Source organism: Sarcophilus harrisii, chromosome 2 (genome assembly GCF_902635505.1).
Source record: "Sarcophilus harrisii chromosome 2, mSarHar1.11, whole genome shotgun sequence".
Lineage (NCBI taxonomy): Eukaryota > Metazoa > Chordata > Mammalia > Dasyuromorphia > Dasyuridae > Sarcophilus > Sarcophilus harrisii.
In genome coordinates this window covers 625207074-625217708 of record NC_045427.1, presented here as the reverse complement: position 1 = coordinate 625217708, position 10635 = coordinate 625207074, and positions in this window count along the sequence as shown.

The following is a 10635-nucleotide window of genomic DNA, read 5'->3' as shown; positions in this document are numbered from 1 at the left end:
ATTCTGTTATTTATTTACTTTAAAAACCATTCTTTTTTTTTAATTTTGAAGTTTTAATTTAATTTAATTTAAAGTTTGAATTTTAAAGTTTTAAAATTTTCTCTATCCCTCCATTCCCTCACCCATCCATCGAGAAAGCAAAAAGATAGGATATTCATTATACATGTGAAATTATGCAAAACATATTTCCATTGTAGTCATATCACACAAAAAAAGAAAAAATATACTTCAATTGGCACTCAGAGTTCACCAGTTCTCTCAATAGAGCCGGATAGCATTTTTCATCATGAGTCCTTTGAAATTGTCTTGCAACAGTATTGATTAGAATTAACTTAACATTTGTACAGCATTCTAAAGTTTATAAAGTACTTTACATGGATTATCTTATTTGACACGGCAATCCATCTGGAAGGTGGATATTATTATTATTCCCATTTTACAGAGATAATAACTGAGGCTGAGAGAGGTCAAGTAATTTTCCCATGGTCACACAGAGAGTAGCTCAGGTAGGATTCTAACTCAGATCTTTGTACCTCCAGCACTCTTTCTATTAAACCATGCTGCAATGGATATTTAAAACCTATTCCCTGACCCTTACTGGAAGGCCTATGGGAAATGCCTTAAGCATTAAATACCATTAAACGGGGCTCAAGCCCCATCTTCTCTTTGTGATTAGACTCTGGTCAGAAAGCCCCCTAGCATGACTCCCTGCGTTCCTTTGATCCATATGACCCAAATGCTCACAATACTCAAAGAATTTCATTCTTCTCTGTAACACATTTCAAGTCACCCCCTGGTGGCGTAACTAATCACTGAACTGGTAAATGTTATAGAAAACCACTTTCCCCACAAACCATTCTCTAACATAGTAGTTCTCTTTCATTTTCTATTTCAGCTTTGACACACTGCATCAAATTCCACTTCACAAGCCACTTCTATAATGTAGGGAAGGAGCTTGTGAAAACCAGTTTGAATAATAAAAATAAAGACACTGAGCCTAGAAATCTGAGAAATCAGCTGGTTCTGCTTGCCAAAACTTTAATCTCACTTCATTAACCCGCTTGGACAGAGGTTTCCCGATCAAGGCAATGTTTCTCCTAATCAGAGGGACAAGAATCTTGCCCACGTCTCACGTTGCTCATATCCCAGGTGGTTTATTTCTATTTCTGCCTTTTTTGACTCAAATAATCCATTTCTGGACCACAACCCTTCTCAAGTCAAAATCTTTTGCGAACTTTCCATTTTCTTCTACATGTCAAGTTCTCATGACAGACTAGTTCTGGCTAGTTACAACACGATCCCTCTTGAAAGCTCTTAGCAAAGGAGTTAAAATAAGAGAAGGATCCCAACCAAGAAAGTAAGAGGTCAATTAAAATCTTTGAAGGCTCAGTTTCACAACTACTGCCAACACAGAGCTGCCCATTCACCATGTCATCAGGAGGCCGGAGCCACTTGCACAGTGCCTACATATGCTACAAAAACCCTCCAGTTGTAACTCACTCTCAGGACTGCTCCATCTCTTTTTTGGTCACTTCAGATTTCCCAAAATCTGCCCTCTTCTCTTCCCTCTGCAGTTTCTCTTTCCTTCTCCCTTTTATGTTTTAATTCCTCTATTAGAATGTAAACTCCTTGAGAGTAGAAAGCAGTTTGTTTTCCTGTTTTTATTTCCTGGAACACAGTAAGTGTTTATAAGATAAATGCTCTCTGTCTCTGTCTGTCTGTCTCTGTCTGTCTGTCTCTTTCTCTCTCCACCCACACACTCTCCCCTACCTCCTTTTCTACTGCCTACAGATAGACCCATGTCTCCCCCAGGATTCTGTAGTACTTTATTGAATCTTGCAAATATGGCATCTTCATGGCTTCAATATAATCCCATAATTTCCAGCTTTCCATTCAGAAAGTAATGAATCTCCTCACTTTCCATTTCTCCTACTTTTGGTTTATCATATACAGGAGAGCTGGATTTTAGCTTCCTAAGGCATAGTTCTGATCACATCAACTACTATTCCAAACCTTCCACCAACTTTCAGTATCAATGAAATAAACCCCATACTGCTTCAGCTCAGCAATTCAAGGTCTTCTGGGACCTGGGCTCAACTTATCTTTTACTACTATTCCTTTACAAGTAATATATGTATACCAGCTAAGTTTCATCAATTACCATTCTCCAAATGTACCTTTACACCTTTCAGCCTTCAGACCTGAGTGTTTCCATATCCTGGAACAACTTTCCTCCATCACTTTTTGTCATCATCCAAATTCAAGTCCCACTTCAAATTCCATCTTCTTCCTGAAGTCAGCCTTGGTGATCCCAACTGCCATTGCATTCTTCCTCCTTTGAAAGCAGTTGCTACTTATAGTATTTTCTTTTCTTCCCTTTTTTGAATTTATAACACAGAGAACCTTTTGGGGGTGTAGTTATTTGAAAATATATCTTATTCTTGTCCTGGATTAGAGATCCTTTGAAACTTTGTCCACGTCTCATTCATCTTGATGTTGTGGAGAAAGTAACTATCACATAAGAACTCAAATACTTGTTGAATGAGGGAGTGTAAAAGAAAATATAAAGTAATCCTAGTCATTCTATAAACTTCCACAAGATGGCAGCATGAGGTTAAATATTGCTTTCTATCATACTGGTCCCAATACTGAAAGAGGAAGATGAAAAACTATAGTTCGTGGAAATCAAGCAGTAGAGGTTATGAATGGGTGCATGATGGGATGGGAAGAAATCCAAGATCTTAGATCCTTCAGAGTTTACCAGGACCAAATGAGAGAGGATGGGATTGGAGGAGAAGAAGGAAGAGGAAGAGGAAGAGGAGAAAGAAAGTAGCAGCAGCAGGCAGCAACAGCAGTAATAGTACTCTTGGTGGTAGTAGTAACTAGATAATGCCTACTATCTAATCACTGGACTAAGAGCTTTAGAAATATTACTTGATCCTCACAATAACAGTGGGAATTAGGGTTTTTTTTATTATTCTTCCCATTTTACAGTTGAGAAAACTGAGGCAAACAAGTGATTTGCTCAAGGTCTCACAGCTAATAAATCTCTGAGACCAGATTTTCACTCAGGTCTTCCCGGCTACAGGCTCAGTGCTCTATCCCTTATGCTGTGTAGAGTTGGGAAAAGTTGTTTCAGTTTGAAACCTTGAAATAGTGAATTCATTGAATCAATGCAGTGGAGATGAGTTTAAATAGACCCTCAGCCTCCAAAAATGTTAGGCAAGTGTTCTTGCCTGCAATTCCATTAAGTTTTTTAGATTCCCACATTATACTACTGACTCTGCTTGCAGCCTACCAAGATGCTCAGATCACTTTTCAGAACAATTGCTAGTCTTGCTAAGTCTCTGCCATCTTATAAAGTTGATTATTTTTTTTTCATAAGTTCAAGGCATGGATATTTCCTTACTGTGTTGTATCTTATTAGATTCATCCCAATGCTTGAACCTATCAGGATCCTTTTAGATCCTGGCTCTTCAATCCACTTTTTAATATCTTTCCCAGAATTATGTCACCCACAAAATATGCTTCACATGCCATCTATGCTATTATTCAAGTCATTCATAGAATTGTTGAAGAGAACTGGGTCAGGTGCAGATCTCTAGAGTGTTCCACTGGAGAGCTCACATGTTAATATTGAATTACTAACTACTCTTTGAATCTAACTATCCAATCAGCCCTAAATCCAGCTGATAGTATCATTGCCTAGTCTATATCTTCACCTCCTTCCTAAGAACAGTTTGGAATAGCTTATCAACAACTTTGCTAAGATCTATCGAATCAATGATCACTATATTCCCTCATGTACAAATGAGTACATTAGAATCTTGTGTAAAATGATAATGAGGTTACTCTAGCACTACTTGTTCTTCTTGTATTCTCTTTGTAATCAGTGCTTTCTTTTCTAGACATTAGCCAGCTATCTCCTTAATGACCCAATTTTGAATTTTTCTATTAATGGAGGTCACATTTCCTAGTTAGCAAAAATCTAAGTACCTCAGTTTCCACATGTGCGAAATAAGAGTAAACTAAAGGATTTCTAAGGTTCCTTCCTCATTAAATCTTATTTGTACTTCTAGGATCTACCCTAAAATTCTAGGTCATATGAGCCTATAGGACAGGGAATGGGAGTGGAGATAAAACTGATGCTTTTCTGTACATAACCACAAGGTGGAAGTACCAGGTCATTGGATGTGACTAAGAGCTACAATTCTGTTGCTGGTAGAAGGCTGGGTGGGGTGCAAAGTAGGAGCAGATTCTTGGAGTGGATATTCAAGAAAACTATTGGGGACTTTGGAGATCAAAACAAATCAAAAACAGACTGAACCTCAAACCCTAACAGGTCAGCAATAGCACTCTGTGAATAATTGTAATGATCCCCAGGAAAGAGATACACTTGTTGAGAAATGTAGTATAAGTCTCTGTGTAGTAGACAATGGCAATAGATCTGCCCTTCTTCTCCTGGAACCAAATCATGTTCTCTCTCTCTGTCTCTCTATCTCTTTCTCAGTCTCTGTCTCTCTCTCACTCTGTCTCTGTCTTTCTCTCTGTCTCTGTTTCGCTCTCTTTTTCTCTCTCTGTTTCTGTCTCTGTCTCTGTCTCTCTGTGTGTGTCTTTCTCTCTTTGTCTGTCTGTCTCTGTCTGTATCTCCCTCTGTCTTCCTCTCTGTCTCTATCTCTCTGTCTCTGTCTCTCTGTCTGTCTCTGTCTGTTTCTCTCTGTGTGTCTTTCTCTTTCTCTCTCTATCTCTCTATTTGTCTTTCTCTCTATCTGTCTGTCTCTCTCTGTGTGTCTTTCTCTCTGTCTGTCTGTCTGTCTGTATCTCCCTTTCTCTGTCTCCCTCTCTATCTCTATCTCTATCTCTCTGTCTCTCTCTTCATCCTCTTCTCTCCTTCTCTCTGTCTGTCTCTATCTCTCTGTTCCTCTGTCTCTGTCTGTTTCTCTGTTTCTGTTTCTTTCTCTGTCTTTCTTCACCCCTCATGACTTCTTCATTACTCATCTTTGCTTTATCTCTCCTGACCTGATCTGACCCTACTCATTGTTAACCCTCAGGTGACCCACTGCCCCCACTCTCACGGATGCTGCATACTTCATTTCCCTTCTTCCCTGATCCTTGAGGAAGAAAAGAGCAGAGGAAAGGAGGGAGTGTTTAGTCTCTTGGGACTTACCAAGGGTGATGTCATCATTTAAGAAGCTCATGTGGGAAGCAAATCTTTAGCTGGATCTTGAAGGATGAGCAAAATCCAATAGAGATAAGCAAGGGCCATCTGGACAAAAGAAATTGCACAAGACCCCAAGTGAAACGGCATCAGAGAGAGTTCTCGTGATCTCCACTTTGCCCTAATAGACCACATTGCCTTGGGTTCATCTCTGGGCACCACATTTTAGGAAGCTCATCAATAAACTGGAGAGTATCCAGAGAAGAGACCGGACACTATACCCCCAGGAGATCCTGCTGAAGGAACTGAGGATGGTTAGTTGGAGAAGAGAAGACTTAGGAAAGACATGCCAGTTCTCTTCAAGAATTTGGGAAGAGGAATTCACTAGAGGTAGCCAAGGGACAATGAATAGAGTGCTGTACCTGGAATCAGGTTTCAAATCCTGTGTCAGACCCTTATTAGCTGTGTGACCCTGGGAAAATCACATAACCTCTGTCTGCCTTAGTTTCCTTAACTGTAAAATGGTGAGAACAATAGTACCTACTTTCCAAGGTTGTTGTGATTTAATACATATATATATATATGAAATGAATTAATATTTATAGAGCACTATAGAAATATAACTATTATTATTAGTAGTAGTATTAACAGATGGCTTCTGAGGTGTCTTCTGAGGTGTTTTCAGCTCCAAAACCCTACAGTTTCAAGATTGCATCATTCTCTGCTAAATCCATTGCTACTCCAATGACATGGGGTCATACATATGTTTGGAAATGATACACACACAAGCTTTATGTCCCGTAGACAGCAGATTGCTTCTATGAAATAAGGAGCAAGGAGTTACCTACAAGGGCTCCTATTTAAGCCTTTTGGGAAAAAAACCAACACTCAGGTTTATAGGCTCTTTGGAATTGAACTAACAGAGGTCCTCAAACTTTTTAAATAGGGGGCCAGTTCACTGTCCCTCAGACTGTTGGAGGGCTGGACTATAGTAAAAACAAAAACTTTGTTTTGTGGGCTTTAAATGAAGAAATTTCATAGCCCTGGGTGAGGAGGATAAATGTCCTCAGCTGCTGCATCTGGCCCACGGGCCTGTAGTTTGAGGACCCTTGAACTAAAATATAACAGTACTAGATAATTGTGGAAGAGGTTCTGAAGGAAATATAATCATTATATTTCTCACCACTGCCCTGAGACTCTTTTTAATTATTTCTCCAGCTTGGTTGAAAGAATTGGACCAATAGCAATAACTCCTTCTCTCATCAAGTAGCTTATTATTTTCAGCATTGGGCATAATGTCATCACAGAGACAAACACTACTCCAGAGATGGTACAGGATCATGAAAAGACCTTAGAAGCCCACTGGCAAGTGAGTCATGCTTATTCTCCCTCCATTTAGTGCCTAATGACTTAAAGCCATTAGGAGAGTAATAGGGAAGCAACCCTGCTCCAACCAGACAGGAGTCTGATCTGATCCCTGCAAAACTACTGCCGTCCTTAACAACTACAAAGTGTTAGAACTGGAAGGGACTGCTGCAAGATCATCTGATCCAATACCTTTCAATTTACAAAGGAGGAAACTTCAATTTACAAAGTGAAGAAGATCTAGAGTAGCCCTGATAACACAGCCAATATTTTTCTGGTGGTCCATATAGCTATGATCCATAGAATATCTTATGTCTTATGTTGTTGTTGAATCATTTAGTCATGTTCGACTCTCCATGACATCATTTGGGGTTTTCTTGGCCAAGATACTGGAGTAGTTTGCCATTTCCTTCTCTAGCCCATTTTACAGACTAGGAAACTGAGGCAAATAGGGTTAAGTGACTTGCCCAGGGTCACCTGGTTAATAAGGGTCTAAGGCCAGATTTGAAGTCAAGTCCTCTTTACTCCAGGGCTGACTCTCTATCCACTTCACTGCTCAAAATGTCTTATATTCTTAATTAATTTGTGTCTGTGTGATGTCTTAATTTTGGAGTAATATGAACTTTGTCTCACATTCTCTTTATTTATAATTGTTCTCCACTACCCTGATTTTTACTTAAATTGATTCTATTCTAGCTCATACACATGTTGAATTCTTTCTGTGCCCTAGAGCATGGTGTTCCTTCTGGTTGGAATGCCTTCTCTACCCATTTCCCCCCCCCCCCCCCCAGTCAGTAATGACCTTCCCCCTCCATGCTTTACCTGGCACTATGTCTTCATCTCTCCATTGATAGGATCATAGTATCGCAGATTTAGAATCCTGAGAGACCTTAGAAATCATAGAGTTCAGACTCTTGATTTTACAAATGAAGAAAATGAGACACTAAATGAAGTGACTAAATGGCAAAAAAAGCATCTGTTTTTGTCTTATCCTGCTACTAGACTATAAATTCCTTAAGCACAAGGACCATATCTTATGGAACTTTCATATTTCCTCCAGTGTCTAGCATAGTGCTTTGCATGTAGGAGATATTTAATAAATATTTGTTAGATGAATGAAGTTTAAGATTCAAAATATATTAATCTCTCCCAGCAGCATTTATGTTTTAGCAGGGGCCAACGGCTCGCTCCAAAAGAATGACTCTCTAATGGTATAACTTCAGGCAACTCGTCAATAGCAAAAGGAAAAAAGATTTCCTGTACTACAAAAATGATATTTTGGGATGTACCTGTTCATTCTCCTCACAACTCAGCTGATTAGGTATATTCTTGGTCACTCTGTAACATTTAAGCCTATCTTCAGTTAATTTCTATAATCTTATCAAATCCCAAACACGGCATTTCCAAGAATAAGCCATTATTCAATGAAGGACTGAGGAAAACAGGGAAGGCTAGAGAATGACTGGGATCCAATACAAGGGCTCCTCTGGCTTAAACTTTCAGGAAGTGTAATGACAACGTTTTCAGCCCAAGAGAGCTTAGAATGCTCTCCTTTGTCTTCTTCTATCCATCCTGGTCCACTATAATGACGGAGGGAAACAGGTCCTTAACAGAGTCTTATTCCCAGCTTCAGCCCAGTGGGAATTTATTCTTCCCTTGCACAAGAGTGAAGGGATATAATAGCAAGTTTTTATATTCCTATAAAGTCCCCAGCATATCTTTGTCCAATGATATGATCAGAAATGGGATCGGAAGGTTGGAGGCAAAGGACAAAGGGTATTCAGGATTATAAACAACCTTTAGTTGGATATCATGTAGGACAAAGAACAGCCAACTGATAAGAGTAGAAACAAACTCAGCCCAACTGAGCAGGCTGGAGAGAATCTATAAGTCCAGTCTAGGACTTTGCCACAGAATACTTTCATTACATAACTAGTAATATTTTCACGCAGGACAAAGACAGTCCAAGCTCAGGTTAGAGTGACAGTGGGAGTGGGAGAGGGCAGATGGTGTCAGTGCATGGGACAATTGACCATGGTACAATGATCCTGAAAAGACGGATCAGTCCAAATTTCATCCCTGCAGAAGCTGGAGGGGAGGCAAAAAGGCAGGTCTTGTGGAGAGGAGACAGTAAAGGAAATGAGAGATTTGTGATCAACAGCAAAGAACAGTGGGGCTGTTATAGAGATAGTGGTCATTTGCGTGGAGGGAGCATGTTCTTGGGATGATGGTCCCCTGAAACATATCCCCTTTGGCCCTATATGAGTTATCACTGGCTTAGTCATTTTGCTGAATTGAATTGATCAGATCAAGAAGCAGAAAGTAGCTGGGTGCCATCCATGGAAAACCATTTCTCATGTGAAGGGGGAAGCAAGATATTGCCCACATATAGCATGGCTTCAATCTCCTCAGAGTTCAGGAAGAGTAGCACTACTTCTCATTTGCCTATGGGAAGAGTAATTACAAATAAGTGTGGTTTACAAGGTGCTTATACAAGACATAGAGGTCAAGAAAGTGTGTACGAAAAGAGGAGGTACCTAGGAAGCCTCACTGTTGACCAACATTTGCAATATTCTGTCACCCATTGTGGACCACTTCATTTTATTATTATCTCTTCTTCATTGATGAGGAAATTGAAGATTCAAGAGCTTAAATCATGATTTCTTATCATGGAATCCTAGATCTTGAGCCAAAACAGACCCCGGGACCATTTAGTCCAAGCTTCTCATTTTATAGATGAGGAAACTGAGATCTAAGGGGTGAAATGATTCACTCAACATTACCTAAGTTGTAAGCATCAGAGATAGTATTTGAAACTCCTGACTCTAGAGCCTGAGTTTTTTCCCCTGACATACTGGTGGTCATACAGAACTGGATTTGAATTGAGATCCTTGAATGATAGATCCAGGATTCTTTCCCTATTGTCTGCTGCCTTCCTAAGTTGTCACTGAGGCCAGGAAGGGGAGAGGTGGTTTTTTAAATGTAGTTAAGGTAATACAGGTATGCAATTAAATATTTGGTTATTGACTAATTCTGCCTCCTTTTCCCAGGCTTCAGTGCTGAGGGTCAGGAATGGGGAAATAAATTGGAACAGAAAAAAGTAGTCTTCCTATTCAAGGCAGTCACTGGCAAATAAACACTAGCCAAAGAGGGAAGAAGAAGATTCAATTATAGTCCCTAGGCCAGTCAATGGTAAGGAGTTATCCAACCCAAGATGTATAAAGGCTGGAAGAAGGACCTGTTCCCTCTCAGCCAATAAAAAGCCTGCAATGTTTCCCTCAGTGACTCTAGTTTCTCCATGTTGTCTGCACAAAAAGCTAGCAATGTCTGGGGGGGCACTGCAGGGTCAATGGGAAGCCCAGTGCCAGATATCATTTGGCCAAAAGCTGATAACAGGATTGCACAGGCTGTCATCTTGATGTCTGGATGGGCGCTCTTTCCACTGATGCTGCAGACCTTTTCCATTCCACACTTTCTTTTCCAACATAGTTATCCATGGTTTCTCATCAGGCCTCAAAAAGGTTTTTCTCTCCTCCCTGCATTCTTAATCTCTCTCCAGATCCCAGTGCTCCCCTCGATCATTTATTTTGTGTTTTTTAAGGAAACAACCTTTGATGCACTTGGTGAAGATCAGTGGGTGTCAAACTCAAAGAGAAATGAGACCGTTACATAATCCACAAGGATCCCTGCGGGTCACAGACTGACTTAGAAAACCACATGTTAACATTACTAATGTTCTGTTGTGTTTTTATTTATTTTGTCAAATTTTTCCTAATGATTTTTTAATCTGTCCCCCTGTGGAGTGTTGCAGACAGCATGTGACCAACTGTCCTCATGCTTGGTGAAGGGAACTATAGAATAGAAACTATAGAACTATATAGAAATATAGAACTATAGAAATAGAAAAAATGCATAGAGATAGATAAATAAAGAAGAATATTTAAAGAGGTGGTAGAGATGAAAAGATAGATAAATCTTTTTGTAGAGAGATGGATACAGAGAGAGATGGAGAAATAGAAAGATAGAGATAGATAAAGAAACATGGAGATGAAGAAGTAAAAAGAAATTAGATAGATAGTTAGAAAGACAGACACAGCAAGGAAGTTGCAAGA